This window comes from Phalacrocorax carbo, chromosome 8 (genome assembly GCF_963921805.1).
Source record: "Phalacrocorax carbo chromosome 8, bPhaCar2.1, whole genome shotgun sequence".
In the NCBI taxonomy this organism is placed as follows: domain Eukaryota; kingdom Metazoa; phylum Chordata; class Aves; order Suliformes; family Phalacrocoracidae; genus Phalacrocorax; species Phalacrocorax carbo.
The window spans coordinates 36,319,293-36,335,837 of NC_087520.1; the positions used below are offsets into that span (position 1 = coordinate 36,319,293).

The 16,545-nt window shown below is 36.4% G+C and overlaps 1 long non-coding RNA gene across 1 annotated transcript in view; it reads left to right on the forward strand.

The window, feature by feature from the left end:
- Positions 1 to 4,975: 4,975 nt before the first annotated feature.
- Positions 4,976 to 16,545, forward strand: part of LOC135314588 (uncharacterized) — a 135,971-nt gene continuing 124,401 nt past the window's right edge. Inside the window, exons 1-2 of the long non-coding RNA XR_010374098.1 lie at positions 4,976 to 5,050; positions 8,504 to 8,545. This is a non-coding gene — a long non-coding RNA (uncharacterized LOC135314588). The remainder of the gene's footprint in view (positions 5,051 to 8,503; positions 8,546 to 16,545) is intronic.

Sequence of the window (16,545 nt, forward strand, 5' to 3'; positions counted from 1 at the left end):
ATAAAAGGAGAGGCTGCTTTTGCTGACATGAAAGCACCTCCATCCATATTTCCTTTTTTATATGAGCTGCTGCTTCTGCTGCTGCTGCCAAGCTCATAACTTCAAAGTCCTTTCTGTCCTTGTAAGCCATAATTCTGTGTCTTGGTCTCCATTTCCTATCTTCCTAGCTGCTCCTTTGCTACTGTTGTTTATTTTGTTCTTATATCTGCCTATATCTTTTTGTTTTGCCTCAAGCAGATTTTTATTCTGAGTTTCTAATCTCTCTTTGTAGCTTTATGGCTGTCCTGGTTTTTATGGATTTATTAAGATGATTTTTTTTTTATTAATATAAGACTGTTTTCCTTCACAAGATACCTATTCATTCCCTAAGAGATTCTGCTGCACATAAGAAAGATTTTCCAATTCCATGTTAGTATTTTAATTCTTGTTTGTTCAGCTTGTTCTTTCATTTCATTTCCTTACATTCCCACTTCAATTTACTTCTATCTCTTTAAGAATTCATTCAGAAGGTGGGTTTGTACAAGATATCACAGCTTTAATTCATGGACTCCTGCTTAGGTATTTTCCTATTTCAGCTGAAGACACTAATCTTCCTTTACAATAAAACAACTTAATAAGCTGCAGAAAATTGATAAGGCAATTTAATTGCCAGTGATTATGTATTTTCTTAGTATAGCTAAAATCCCACCAAAGGTGGTGTACAAGTGTACCAGAAGCTCTCAGCTAAAGAACTAAAATAATGGTAGCAGATTAGCAAATACAGTGTAAAAAAAACCCACCAAAATGACAAGACATCTTTACAAAGTTTCTTTTATTTATTCAACTTTTATAAATATCACAGAGAGTGATAACTTGGTTTATAAATTGAAGGACTAAAGTGAATGTACCAACATGGAAAAATATAAACAATTATATTGTCAGTCATTGTTTGAATTATTCATTTGAAATATCTTTTAAGAGTTTTTCATTGCATCTGTAAGGCAAAGAAACATATTTATAAGAGTAAAATGTAGTAAATAATTATTGAGGTATGCATCAAAGAACTCTCTTGATTATTTTAGAATAAATATTCCAGACTGCCACTTCTGATTTTATTGTCATGTGTTGAAATATTTGATGTTTTCTATAAGGTTTCAAACCTGAGGCAAACAAATGTGTAAAAAAAAAGACCAACTTTTATTTTTCAAAGGAAATGTATAGCTGTTGTGACTTACTCAGAAAAATATAAGCATAATTAACATATTGACAAATAGCAAGGTAATAAAAGATTATTTTAATTAATGGGAACCAATTTCAAAATTTGAAAAATTTGAAAAATTTGTGTTTGTAACTCCACATCCTCTACTACTTGCCAGATAGGACATTATTTTCAGCCCACATGGATTTATCTACAATTTCATATTACCAGGTATTTAGGATGCTTATGAAAAACTATCCACTACAACTACACAGCTCATATTTTTTCTCTTTAAAGGCACATACTCATTCACCAAAGTAATTCTCAAGGTCTGTATGGGGAAAAAAAGAAATGCGGCTTCTATTGAGGGCTATGGCAAGTTAGTTTTCACAAGTTGAACTTGAATAAAAGTTAATTAAGGCTAGCTCTATAATCAGCCAGTCAAATTACATATCAACAATATTACTTTTTAATTTAATAAAAACCCCAAGCAAACCTACTAGGGGAAGCACTTGGAAAATAAAAATAGTAAACCAGAAAAATATATAATGAAATATACAGAGTGCATAGTGGAAAAATAAAATACATAAATAATTGGAATATTAAAAGCTCCATAGTTTTATAAAACTTAAATAATAATCTAATAATGGCACTATAAGTGAAATGTGCAATAGAAATATCTAGTCCATTCTAAATTTTCAGAAATAGGAAAGTTTCAAAAACAATTTGGAGGGTGGATTTGAGGCGTTTTTGGAGAAAGGAATGACAGAAGCATTAAACATTAAATGGGAAGTACAGGTAAGAAAAGATAATAGCTATTTCAACTAAGTCTTATCATGAAATATTCAGAGCACATTCAATAGCTATAACTCAGATCAAACACAGACTCAGGTCTCTCAATCCCTTTACTGTTAACAATTAACAGGGTCAGGATCAAGAGACCCAATTAATAAAGAATAACTCTCAAAAAGAAAAAAAGATTTTTGCCATTGACTTCAGTGGGATGAACATTTACTAACTAGTTCAATATACACCAATGCAGGTGATATGAAATACTTGAAAACCATCAAAGAAATATTGTGTAAGTATTAAAATGGATAAAATAGAAAATTATCATCGCTGATTTGCAGGTTTGGACTTGTATCTTTAATCATTTCAGCTCAAAGTCATGATTATTTGCACATTTATTACTAAAAAAGAACTCAGTATTCTTTTTTAAATGTAGTGAAGTTGGTGAATTGAATTTTTTAACTTTCAGTTATACAGGTTTGAGTATTAAAATGCTTCAAAGTATGCTGTTAATGTATTACAGTCAAAATAATGGGTAATTGGAACAGAATGTCGTCTTCTTATCTGGCTGCATCTAGCTATCAAACGAATCTTTCTATTAATTGTTAAATCATAATGACTTCAAAAGACATTTCTCAAGTCAATGTTGGAACTCTGATAACCTAATCTCCATTGGGCACTGTGACTGCATTGAGCTGCCTTGTCATTAGTCTTGTCATCTCTGTACCTACTTTTATTCCCATAAGTTAATGAAAGACTATATTTTTTGAGAAAGTAGCCTTTTCAAAAGTAGTTTTACAGGTAAGGTTTTAGAAGACACAGTTGTTTTGTAATAAGAATTATTTTTCACTATTAGTTCCTTAGGTTTAGGAGTTGTGTCCTGGTAATGCTCAAATAGCGTGAAAGTGAGTGGAATTGTGATGGAACCTGATTTCTAAACTTTCTTGCTATTTTGGGAGACAGACTAAGGTAAAATCCGAATAATTTGGTCAGGCAAAACACCATCTGAGCAAAGAGAGAGTTTGGTTTGGGAGGTTGATCTGTCATGTTAAATGCTGAAAGCGATTGCATATGCAGAGGAGCATGCAGACATGTGTGGAAACCTGTCATGTCTCATCCAAAATTAGCTTAAGTCTATTTTAGCTTAAGTGACAGACTCCACCTTCATATATTACAGTTCTGAGAGCCGTTGAAAAAAAATGTGGGGTGCTACTGGTGAGCACTGCATCTGTGGGTAAACCAGCTTCCTGTGGCTGTGCTGTCAGTGCAGGAGACCAAGGAAGGGAGGTAGGATTTTGCTCTTTCTGAAACAAGGCAGCTGGAGGAAAAGCAAGCAGCAGCACAGCGGCAAGACCCAGATCTCCATTCAGTAGTTGAGCTGGCTGCACTTATGTGCACGATCAGTGTGCTGCTGTCAGTTGTTCTGAGGAATCACATTTTAAAGAGAGTGAGAGCTCAGGCCATCACGACACTGACAGAAACGTGTGCAGAGAAGCCCAGGAGCGTTTTCTTGGATCCAGCCAACCAGTGCCTAGGCTGGCTCCCATCGGCTTAGTTTAGTTTGAAGGATCATAACACAGCATCATACTGAGCAAACAGTAGGCTGATTGCTTTCACATTATGTATCAGTAGCAAGCATTAATTTCCCATTATTTGCTGATACTAATTAAATTTGTTAAGACTTTATGGTAGAAGTACAGTCATTTAGAGGCAAAAGTGAGAAAGACGGTTCATATGGCTTCAGCTTCGTATGGCGTCCAGCTCCAGAACAAAGGAGAGGAAGGCGGTGGTATTTTACAGTAGGTGACACAGGGATGTGACAGATGTGTGAGATGATAATTAAACAGGCACTGTAAGGCACTGTGGGAAAGATCTAATGACAGTATGTTAAAGAGATCATATTTAGATACAATTCAATATATTTGATAACGAGAACAAATACTTCAAGAGCCTGCTATGATGCAACATTCTCCAAGATTTGCCTCCTGCATTGCCATACAGATATAGACAGGGTGTGGTTTTTTCACGGGAGACTTTAATCAATTTTTCTAAGACCATTTGACATAAAATTTAGCTATTAGTTGCCTGACTTTATTTGGCTAAAGCCCTTTTAAGGCATGTATTATTTTTCACTATATATTAGGCATATATTATGAAGTATGTTGATTATTTTTTTTCTGATATATTTAATACGTAACAGTGACTGTGTTTTCATACAATATATTGGAAAACAAAGGGATTCTGTCATTTGGAGAATATCAGTCTCTTGTCTACATGAAGTGCATTAGAGATCATAGCAAAGTGAACACTTAAAAGATCATCAGCTTGACACTGTCAAGAAAATTATTTTATATTTTTGCTTGAACTTGTCCCCGCAAAGGTCTCTTTCTGCCTGTGCCTCTGTTTTTATTTGTGAAACCTACAGCTGTGGTGCTACACTTGTGTTGAAAACCATAACAACGCAACAACAAAGCAAAAAAAGCAAATCAAAAACATTGAAAGAGGGTACAAAATAGCTGCTATTCTGTTCCCTGGGCTCTCTGGTTAAGAGCTCTATTCACTTAAAACATTTTCCAGCTTCTGAAACACTTGATTAAAGTCAATTGGGAAAAAGATAAGCTCTTAAAAGTGCTAATTTGTGACTCAGAAAACTTGAATAAGTCTAAATATGAAATTCTCTGTTGCTCTGTATTCATTATTTTGGGGCTTATTTGGAGAACATTTTAACATTTTTTTGCACACTCTCTGTGCCTACCTCTGCTTTGTGTTGTGTATTTTTTAAGGCATTCATTAGTACAGTGTTGCAGTTCAGATATAAGCTCCCTCAACCTCCTTTCAATCTCTTGAAGTTTTACAAAATCTCCTTCATGTCAGAAGCCAGGTGTTTCTTTTCCTTTGTCTTTCTCTGGTCATACAAGCCCATATGGAGTCCTTGATTGACCTCATGTACTAGACTAACTGTTGAAATTATCTTCTTGTTTAATTAATACTCTGTCATTCTTAGGCTTAGAAATTTAGGAATAGAACCAGAACAAGTTGCACTGTGATGGATGTGTGCAAACAAGCAAGCTCTACGTTTGGAAGGTAAGAAAGGAGGAGGCCAAGCACTAGAAGGTAGCTGTTTGAAACTGACAGATCTAACTGCACCTCCCAGAAGCATGTTTGCTACCATTGGAGCAGAGTTAAATGATTTTTAGGGAATATACCCAGAGTTCACACCTTTTTCCAAATTAAAGTAGGTTATCTTTCAGTGCCTTAACCACTTCATATGTCAAACCTAATTTGTTTTTCATAATGAAGGCATCCTCTACATACTCTCTTCTTTCCTACTTTGGAGGTTATTAAACATCCTCTAATCTATTAATTCCTAACTCTTCTCTCTTCTCTCTTTTTGCAAGAAAAAATTTATCGCTGCATATCTTACAGATAACCCTATGTCTTGTCCCTCACACCTCCCTTCTCCAGTCAACCCTTCTTCTTGTGGTGTATTTGTGAGAAACCTGATATTAACAGCAGTTATATTTTTGCCTTAAGAAGATAATTCACTCCTTCAGCTGACAGTTTTTAGTCTGCCCTTGGGCTGCTAATATAGTCATGTTGTATAATACGTAGACACATACAGCCTACAAGGTGAACGGCAGCAGGGTTTTGAGCACTTTGAAAGCCTTTTCAAAATCTTGAAAATGAATATTTAGTTACTGGGGCCTAGACCCTATCTTCCTTCCATAAACATATAATGCATGCGTCATATAAAATTAAGAGCTGTTTCTGAAATTATTCCTACGTTATGCTCATCTTGAAAAGGGTTATGTTTTTTCCCTCCTGCAGTTGTAATCTCAAATGCCAAATCTGTTGCTTCAGTGTTGGTGATGGTTTCAGAAGTGCCATAAGACTTTCGACATTTTAATTCTTTGTAAAGCATTGGTGTGCGACTGATGCAGATGGGTTGACACTTGAGACTACTGACTGCATGGATTAAAACTCCTCCAGGGTCCCTGGATTTCCTAACAAACCAATGCGCACAATACAAACGGCAACTGTACATTGCCAGGTTAAAGTAAGTAGCTGCTGGACTTTTAGTATTTTATATAAAAATCATGTATGAAATGCCATATGAATTCACTGATGAACAAAAGAACTTAGCTGTATAAATCACAGGCATCTTCCAGAGATGCTTAAAGGAACTGAAATAGCTGATAAAAGCTGATAATAAATTAATCTTTCACACCAGTGCCAAATAAATACTCACATGATACAAGCACAAATAAAAATATAGCTCTGGATGATATTAAATTTATATTCATAACAAATTAATTCCAGAGGTTATCTGTTTATGATAGGATTTCTGTTTCCTTTTAATAGTGTATATTTAGGTTCCTGCTCTGCCCTGCTCTGCAATATTTTCATTGCTAAAATACAGGATACAGGAAAGAATCAATTACTTGAGGGTGTTATTGGACAAAGGAGGATGCTGAATGACATCACTTTTAGTAAAGGACACTAATGGGGCAGTATGGAGTGTAAAAAAAGAAGTATTGAGGAGCAATCAGTATTTCAGAGGATTAGTCCCTCTGGTAGTCTGATTAACAGGTTGAAAGCCTTTTCAGAAATATCCTGTTTCTTTAGACTGAGAAATCAGGGTAGCTAACTTGCCTCATTTTTATCCCCGTGATTGTACTACACTGTTAAAATGACCGACCTTTGTAGAAAATCAGCCCATTAATTGTGTTATGATAGCTAGAAGAGGAGAGTAATTACTCAACACCTTAAAATAATGAGCAAGCGTCTGAAAATATAAAATAAAATAAAAAATCTATATGACCTCCATCCCCTAAGAGATAGCACAGAACCAAGAAACAAAAGCACAGATTACACAGCTTAAAGAACACCAAGAAACTGCTCTGGAAGAACAGAAAAGAGCAGAAAGACTTCCATAAGCGAGAACACAGGTCGAAAAGCATAACAGCAACAAAGAAACAGATCAATAATCAGAACAACAGTAATAAGAACTTACGTATATGATACAATCAGACTCCATTGGACATACTCTGATATTGCTCATTGTTTTTTCTCTTGTCTCGGTAAAGACTCTGAGCATTCTGACATGATCATTAATAAAGTGGAGATATAAAATATGTTACAGATTATAAGGTCCAATTTGGTAAAGGGCCGAGAATGCTCAGGTAGAGATTTGTCCCTTCTAACTGCACAGGTTAGGAGCCTAATCATCTTCCACTCGGTATATAATCAATGAAGAGACAGACGTCTTCAGAAGGTAATTCAGGCCTCTCTAGAGAGTGATTTGTTTTATCATAGGTCTGAATCAACCTCTAAAGTTTTCTACATGTCTTAACTTACTGTATATGGAGTGTAAGGTCACTAAGCTATTAACTTTAGGCTTTAGGTCTATTTGGGCAAATACAAAGCCTAGGAAGTTACCAAAGCCTGATAAATTATAGCACAGGCAAATGTGATTTAGTTCAAATGTGTAATCTGTAGATTGCAGTGCTGTGTAAGATCACCTCATTAATTATAGTGATGTACTAAATTCTGAACGCCTTCCATTGTATAATTGTTTCATGGCAAAAGTAATTGTCCTGTAAATGCCTAGAGTTGTTCTTTTATGAAGAAATCCCACTTAAATGCATGTGCTGCAGTTTTGTGGTCTGATTAAGGGCATGTTCCGCAGTTGAAGTGGCTTATTTAGGGTAAGCACTCTGGATTTGCAGGTTCCTCTGCCAAATGGTACCAAAGTGTTGACGGATGGGAGACCTGACAGAGGTTATGACTGGAAGGACCACCACTGAGATGCAGCTTACGATGATGCAAAAGATATTCTGCCAGTCCCACAAGATCACTATTCTGGGGCAGATTTTCCCTCCTTTTGCAAAGTATAGAGTCACAATTCCTCTTTGGCCCACCCATCTTTTCTACTTGTGGGTAAAGGAAGGTATGAATGGGGAACTGAGCTCAGTGGGAGCATTTGTATGAATGGTAATTATTTAAATTAGTTGGAGAACTTAGTAAAATGTACTAATACCTTTTTTTTTTCTTAATTTAAAGGTGAATTGAACTTCAAATGACTTGGAAAATGTAGTACTCCGTTAGTACAAGCAGGAAATACCCCCTAGATTTTCCTATTTTTACCTGTCACTTAAATGTGTATTGGCCTCTGTCATTAGTACTGTCTTGCTTTCAGCCTCAGGAAAATATTGTGTATGGTGCAAAATACAATGTTTTAGAGTATACTTACAATTCTTACTCTGGCATCTTAGGGGAATTTTTAAGTAATCAACATCCAGTCAGATGTTTGATGTTGGATGAGGCACTCAACATGTATCTATGCCTCAGTCTGTCCTATCTGGTTTCCTAAAATCTGACAGTTTCCTTTCCCATATGATGCATTGCAATAATAAATTTTAAACCAAGTAGAATAGTGAAGTAGTAAACCTCCCTATTCTGTCTTTCCAGTGTGATACAATACTTCTACTACAAAAAATGCTAGGGAAATGAGGTTTTCTGTTCCTCCTCTTCCAGTGTTTTTGGACAACTGTCATATGTCAGCTGTGTTCAAGAACTGTAAGTATAATATTTACTACCTCTAGTGAATAAAGAGTATGTGGGAAAACATGAATGTAATAATGGTAAAGGTATAACAATGTAGTAGAAAGGTAAATGAATTTTTGTCATTCAGACCTAGCAGAAATAATTTTGAGAAGGCACCTTTCTTTTCATATTAAAAGGAAAATAAAAAAAACCATGTGCTTTTAGAAACTGAGATAGCAAAGTGAATGAACTTAGGAAGAACAACTGAGAATATAAGTATCACCCATCCTTGTCCCAGATGTACGTTTAAATTTGGGCAAAATCCATGAGACTTAAACACTTCGATTTTGTTAGTTTCCCCTTCATTTTGATAGTTAGATATAATGGATTGTGCCATCGGCATGGTGCAATTCTGTGTCTCATGAAAGCGGAGCTAGCCTGGAAAGCAAGTCCAGAGGGTGTCTAACAGGCCAAAAGGAGGAGGCCACATTCATACACCTCAATACGCCCCCTCTGACACATGTGCAACGAGCAGGAAAGGCAAGTAGAAATAGGGCATGGTTGGAGGCAGATTAATTTTTGCCAACCTACCTACATTTAATCTGAGGAAAATGTATCTCTTCTGCTTTATGCAAAACAAGTTTTTGTACTGGAGACTACATAAGGATGGTTTTTGGCTGATCTTGCTGGTTTTTTCCTATTTAGACCAGCCGAAAGATTGAGAGCACTTCCTCAGTATTCAGACATGACAATCCCTAGCAATTAGCTGTCCCAGAGCTAGATTATTAGTAAGCTATAAAAAAGTCTCTAATTTCATCAACAAATACTGTTTCCATCATTATAGTCTGCAAGAATAGTGTCGATTTATTTGAGATTTTCCTCTCCTAAGCGTTGGAGGGAAAAGTTATTCCCATATGAATTTAGAAGGATGATTAGAAAGAGATTTTTTCAAGATGGCTTTAAAATGAAGCAGCCAGACATATGAATGTAAATCATGTTCTATGGGAAGAAAAAAAAAATAGATCAGGCTAAGAATGCAAATCATATTCAAGGGGAAAATTCAGATCAATATTAGAATCTGCCTTGTGTGACTGCAGTAGCATAAAATTATCTGCTGAGCTGCCTGTAAAAATGACAGTAGAGAGAAGAAAAAGATTTTGAGCAAAAGATGGCCTGCTGATAATTTGGTACAATTAAGCTAAATTGTAACCCAAATTGGAGGTAAAATATAATATGAAAACAGATGCTTGTGAAAAATGTCAGGTACATTCTTATTTAATTGTTACAGTGAGATGGAATATGAGATGTTTGAGAGGTGGGAGAAATTACTTGACTGGTATTGAATTCCTAGGCAATGGAAGCCTGATTCTCCAACGTTCAACTAGGAAACAAGTCAGTGACCTCATTTTTCCGATATAATGTTTGTCTTTGAAGGAGAGATTCCAAACTTCTGTAGATGCTTTCTGGGGAAAATTAATTTAGGAAAGGTTTCCATTATGATCCGCAACATCACCTGGAATTGTTAAGAATTGTGTGTGGGGAACATTTAGGATAAGAGGTATTAAACAAACAAACCAACAATCAAACAAACAAAACTCTAGCTACTTCAGCTTTAGTTTTCTGAACTGAAACAGAGTTGACTGATTTCAGCATTCATAGACTGCTTCTCAGCCTCTAGTTTCTGCAAAGCCTAGACAGCTTCCCAGATTTCAGAGGATATTTCTTCTGTGGATGGATTCTACAAAAGCCTTAGCTCCCATTTCCTCGATGATCTTGACGATACCTTTTTTTGAATTCATTGTCGGACACCAGATCCTGAGAATCCCAGTGCAAGATTCCAGATTCAGATTCCTTGCTTTAGAGTTAGACTCTGACCCCCTCCATCTGTGTGCACAACATGATCTCTCTGGACAGGTAAACCTCCCTCATTCTGGAGTAAAATAGGTGATGGTACATCCTGAAGTTGTACATCTGCTGAAATTAAGATAGTGCTGTGAAACATTTGCTGAATAAGTATTTTCTGAGCACCTTGTTGTGGGTTGTGTTGAAAATTTGTCAACAAGTATAATGATAGGAGCTGCTAAGTTTAGACAGTTTTGAAGGTTGTACAGTTTTAAACAGGAGACAAGTTTTTCAACATATTTGTCTAAAATTTATTAGAAATGCTGTTTAAAATTATCTATGTGAAGAGTGGAAAAATTAATTTGTTTAGTAATTTAGTTGAAAAAAGAAGCTTGTTCTTGACTATCCACTGAGATGTCCTTGATTTTGGCATTTTAACATTATGACAGAAGTGTGTTAATGAAAAAAGGTATCATGACCTGTTCTGTGTAAGCAGCCAGTGGTTGCTACACAATTTTCTTCACTAACGACTAGTGAAAAATCATGGCCACGTGACACTATTACACTGGATTAATTAGTGTGCAGATTCTGCTTGTACAAATTAAGATGCCTGTCTGAATTAAGAGGTATGATTTACAATTTCTCTTCCATAGAAAATATTCAGATTCCACTGTTTAATAAATCATATGACAAAACTTCATAGCAGGAGCTTCCATGGTTTGAGTATTACCTAAAAAGCAGAATGGTTAAAAATGTATTTTGTTGAGCAAAAGGGTGTGGTTTGCAATTATTTTCATGCACTGTATGTGATGTACAGAGCAGTGAGCCATAGTACAAGGAAAGGGAAATTAAGAATGTCTAGCTCCTCTGGAATTCCACACTGCTGCTGAATGATCACCAAGGCAGGGCCTACAGATTTGCTGGAGCAATTATTTAAAACTTCAACTACAGGCTTAGAATAAAAAACATATCTTATAAAAGCTGAATTTGCCTCATAGGACACTGCCACTCTTTTTCCTTGTTTACTCAGAGCCTGATGCGTTTGGAAATTTCTGACTATGGCATGTGCAGGGCATGGTGGGAGAGTGGTAGGGAACACAGAGAGTCCCCTATCTTTCCTTTCCTTGCCAGACCTTTGCTTTTAGAAGACAGGGAGATGCAAAGGAACGTAACTGGGAAAGTGACTTATTTGCAGAATGCTGCGTATAACCATAGACTCAGGAAATATGATGCATATGAAAGATGTTGCCATCTAAGACTAGTCTTCACACTTATCCATAAAGAACCATAAAGATTGCCTCAAACAAACCTTGTTTAATTTCTCTCTATTGAAAATAAAGACTGAAATGGACGTTTGGATAAATGAACCTAGGGAGAGCTGATAGGTCATTTTGTTTAAATTCTTTTCAATGCAGCAGAAATCAAATTTATTTTGCTGGAGGGTGACTTACCAAGCAAAGCACATTAAATCACTCTGCTTCCAAGGGAGAGTGAAGCAGCAGATATATATCCATGCTGGAGAGGTAAGATGTCTGTTACATGCTCATTACACATATTTATGTCTCAGCTGCAAACGGAAAAGTATTCATGAATTTTATATATTTCAAAAGTGTTTCCAGGTATGCCTTTAGCTTTCAGTTAAGTCTGAGCTTGTACAAACTGCAAATTCCCTCTACGCCTGCTATACTGTTTAATTTTTCACCCGTCAAGAAGTTGTGGGAGTTTCACTGCAAGACAGTAGTACAGAGATGGCAAGATGCAGCCAAGCATATTAAAGGATACGTATTCTGTGCTAGTGGCACAAACAGTCACTGTCAGGTCTTTACAGCACGAGTCCTTGGAAAGTGTCTGATCTGGTTTTGTGTAAATTGAGAACATCTTTGTGGGTTCACATTTTATTTAAATGTTGTAGGACTTATTGGCTCGTGTTGTGTTGTCTTGTTCCATGGCTGTTAGTCTCCAGCAGACCTTTAACAAGAAACCTGCTACACAATCTCATTTTCACATTGAGGAAAGTTTTACTTTAGATCAGCAGTGCTGATACAGAAAGGATGGGAACCACCTTATCTGGGGCAAATTTGCCTTAGGTCTCTTGCCTTGGACAGGCCTGTTGTTTGGACACAAGTCCATGCTCAGACACACATATAGCACAAACACAAACAAGCATTTACTTGTGATGTGAAGATGCTAGGAAATGCTGCGGCTGCAGTGTGGATGCATGCAGCCTAGCACACCTTGGAGATCATATGTAGAGCTTTGCCCTTCTTTCCTGTCGTCATGATAACCTTTTGTAAGTGGTGTGGGAAGGAAGGAGATCATGGGCAGTAACACTAAATTTCTGACTAAGGAATATACTTTGGTTGGTAGTGAAAATATTCATTTAGAAACCTAGGAGGACCTGATCCTTTTCAAATCCAAAGAAGGAACTCTGAGCTCTTTTTGCTATGCATTTACTGCAGCAAATATATTTAGTGAAGTGAGAAGACGGACATCTTGAGAGTAAATATGGGAGAGAAAAAAAACTTGTTTCAGCTTATTAACGGTCTTGAGCATTCAAGAGGTTTTAATCCCTAATTAGAAATAACAGCTTCTACAGTGCTCTATCATATTGAACATTCACTTCAGGTAAATGGAAAATTTTTGTTTTTACTTTTGAGAGACACAAGTTTTAGTAAAACAGCAGGACATTTTAAAATAAACTCAACATTTAAAATTCTGAAAACCAAAATTTATTTCTTTCAGATAGCTGCGTTATTTTTTTAAGATGTAATTAAAATAATAGGATTTATAAACCATAGATCACTGAATTGTGGTGGTTTTTTTTTTTTCTGGAGAAAAAAGGTTTTGTGCAGAAAAGCATCATTGATTTCAGTGTCTTAAGCTGCTTCTTTTTGTCTACATACAGACAAGAGTGATATCTGCACTCTGGCACTGCTGATTATGCTATCAGCTGATGATAAAACTGAACCCTCTGTGCCCGCTCAAAACTGTTTCTTTGCATGGGCAAATATTAGCATTGTAGCTGGATCTTAAATAGTTAATATTATTTCTATGATCTGATACCACCATATTCCATACTAATTAGAATATTATGAAATAACTTAGTGTCCTTTCCCAACATTTTCAAATGATGAAGCCATTGAAGATAATCTGGAATTTAGTTTTGCTTGTCTAGACTGCAGCAGTGAAAGAAATAATGCAAACACCTCCAGTGGTAATACAAAAAAATATTAGAAGATCCCAATCAAATTAGTGCTAGAGCATCCGCAGGTATATAGCTACTGCTTTCCGTCACTGGAAGGAAGACTTAGGTTTTCAAAAAATCTCTGATGCTTCTGAAATTTGTAATGTTTCCACATTCTTGTCTCAGTCCACAATAGCCAGGATGTTCTTCCAATGAAGTATTGGACTACAGTCTACCAGACATTTATATAAGAGGAGAGAACCCAGGGTCTTTAAAATCTTTTTGTCTAATTTTGTGTAAGTATTCAGAGGGGTAAGATTAAATTCTGTGAACGCTGGCAAATCTCACACTATTAGCCTTAGGTTATTTGAAATCAAGGACTCCCCCTTTCTTTACTAAGAGTACTGTGTAATATATTTACAGATAAGGTGTTACTTTGAAGTCAGGATCTTGTCTTTGATCAAAAGCATACAGCTTCCCTCATGTCTCTCAGAAAGAGACAGTAGTTATATAGCACTGGTGTGGGTTTTTTTAATGTTTTGGACAGCAAAAATGACATTTACATGAAACAGTAATCCGGGGAATGTATAAGATAAGACAATTTCAACTACGAGTTGAGAGAAAGTCTCACAAGCAGACTTTAAATCAAGCAGAAGTAATAGCATGTCACACTCACTTTGCCTCCCTTACTTGCTGTTAATTAAAGTACTGATAAAGGAGGTCTGTCAACATTAATATGATGAAAAGTAAAACATGTGTTTAAAATTTTCTAGGTGAAAGTACTGTTAATCGGTATTACAGAAAAAAAGGTTTTGAGTAAATGCTCTTAATTCAGCGTGCTTGGTTAAGAAGTGTAAATATACTACTGGAGAGCTTTTTAATCCACAAAGGGAAAGGGCAGAGAGACTGACACTGCAGTATTTATTTTCTTTTTTTGGTTCCTTAGGAGTATAGAGAAGGCACAGTACAATTACAAGGAAAACCACTTGAGTACTGGCTTGCTTAGTCTTTGTAGTCACTCAGGGCACGGACTTTATCGGGACTGTGTATTTGGATCAATGATATTATTTTTCTGGTGGTTTTATATTGACTGGTCATGGATTGTTATATGATTTTTTTTTAAAATGTAAACATAAATGTGTCTACCCTGGGGGGAAAAAAGTTAATCTAGAAGAATAATATACTGCATACACACAGCAAGGAAACAGCATTCAGGCATCTCTGTAAACATTTCTTTCAATAAAGAGTTTCTGGCTTATTGTACAGCATGTAGTAGACTTGAATGTTGCAGATGGGCCAAGCATTGCAGCTGCTCCTTATAGTTACGTAAGTAGTGTTGTCTTGGCTAACAGTGGGAATAAGTAGCTCTATTGTTTAATTTTTGTGGCATGTTAATGTAGCACAGACGTTGTTTTTTTTTTTTAAATGATTCTTTGAAGCAACCAGAGGTTCTTTACTGAGACCTGTGATGGCAGAGCCATGAAATATGTTATAGCACAAACCACACTCTAACACAAAGGGGTTTTTTGTTATCCAGGCTTCATGTCTCTTAGAATGCGTGTTGTAACCATGAAGTGTCCATGAAATGCTTCCCTAGGAAAAGGGTACTTAGGAAGCCATTTATGCTGTTTGCATCAAGTATCTTAATGTCACCTAGTAGCTCTAAATAAGCAAAACTAGTGCTCTGTGGTTAGTTAAATGTTTATTGGTAAGCAATAACACAAGAGAATACTTGTAGCCATCAGGAAACAGTGGATTTGGACATCTGCATTATGGCAACTGTGTTGCCCCTTCAAGGAAATTAAATGCCACTGTTGGGAGTTGAATGAGAATGTCAGTCTCGGCCCATGTCACAACCAGCTTTATAGTTTGTTTGGCCAAAGCTCAGGTTCCCACACGAGCTTGCCTCCTGTTCAGATTCTAGCCTGGAGAGAAAAAGGGACAAAATTATGATCCATTTACGTTTCTGTATGATTGAACTATTTTTAACTAGGGGAAAACAAAAGTGTTTTCAATATAACTTTTTATGATGACTGAAACCAAAATGGTAAAAGTATGATTGATGCCTGCCCGGTTGAATGATGGCTTGTTAAAAAAGGCAAACTAAGATATAATATCAGTAGAAAAGTGAAGGCAAATAAAAGAATAAGGTCGAGCTACTCAAATTTCTGGAGAGAAAAATAACCATGCAAAGAGTGCTTGGATCCTGTTCTTCCAGTTACTGTATCATGCTGGGTAGGATTCCATGAAGTAGGTTTCTGCTGATGAAATTTCTTCAGCAGAACTGGACTATCTTGTTCTCCGTAGTAATGAGTGAGCCTTATCAGAGAATCACAGAATGGTTTAGGTCTAGTCCAACGCCCCTGCAGTGAGCAGGGACATCTTCAACTACATCAGGCTGCTCAGAGCCCCGTCCAGCCTGGCCTTGAATGTTTCCTGGCATGGGGCATCAACCATCTCCCTGGGCAACCTGTTCCAGTGTTTCACCACCCTCACTGTAAAAAATTTTTTCTTTATATCCAGTCTAAATCTACCCTCCTTTAGTTTAAAACCATTGCCCCTTGTCCTGTCACAGCAGGCCTTGCTAAAGAGGTTGACCCCATCCTTCCTATAGTTCCCCTTTAAGTACTGAAAGGCCACAATAAGCTCTCCCTGGAGCCTTCTCTTCTCCAGCTGAACAACCCCAACTCTCTCAGCCTGTCCTCATAGGAGAGGTGTTCCATCCTCAGATCATTTTTGTGGTCTTATATGTTATAAGAAGCTGCATAACTGGAATTTTCTGCATTACATAGTTCTTAGCCTTAAAACAAAATTATACAAAAGAACTTAAAGAACTTCAGTAAGGAGAGGACAGGTAACCCTTGTCACTCAAATAGTGTTTCTGCAATCTATAAATCAAACTTCTTTCTCAACTTTGCATGTTGTACACTGTCTTTACTACATGAAGTGATACAATGTTCTCAATAATTTTTTTATGCATAAATACAGTTACAAACACTTAAAACAC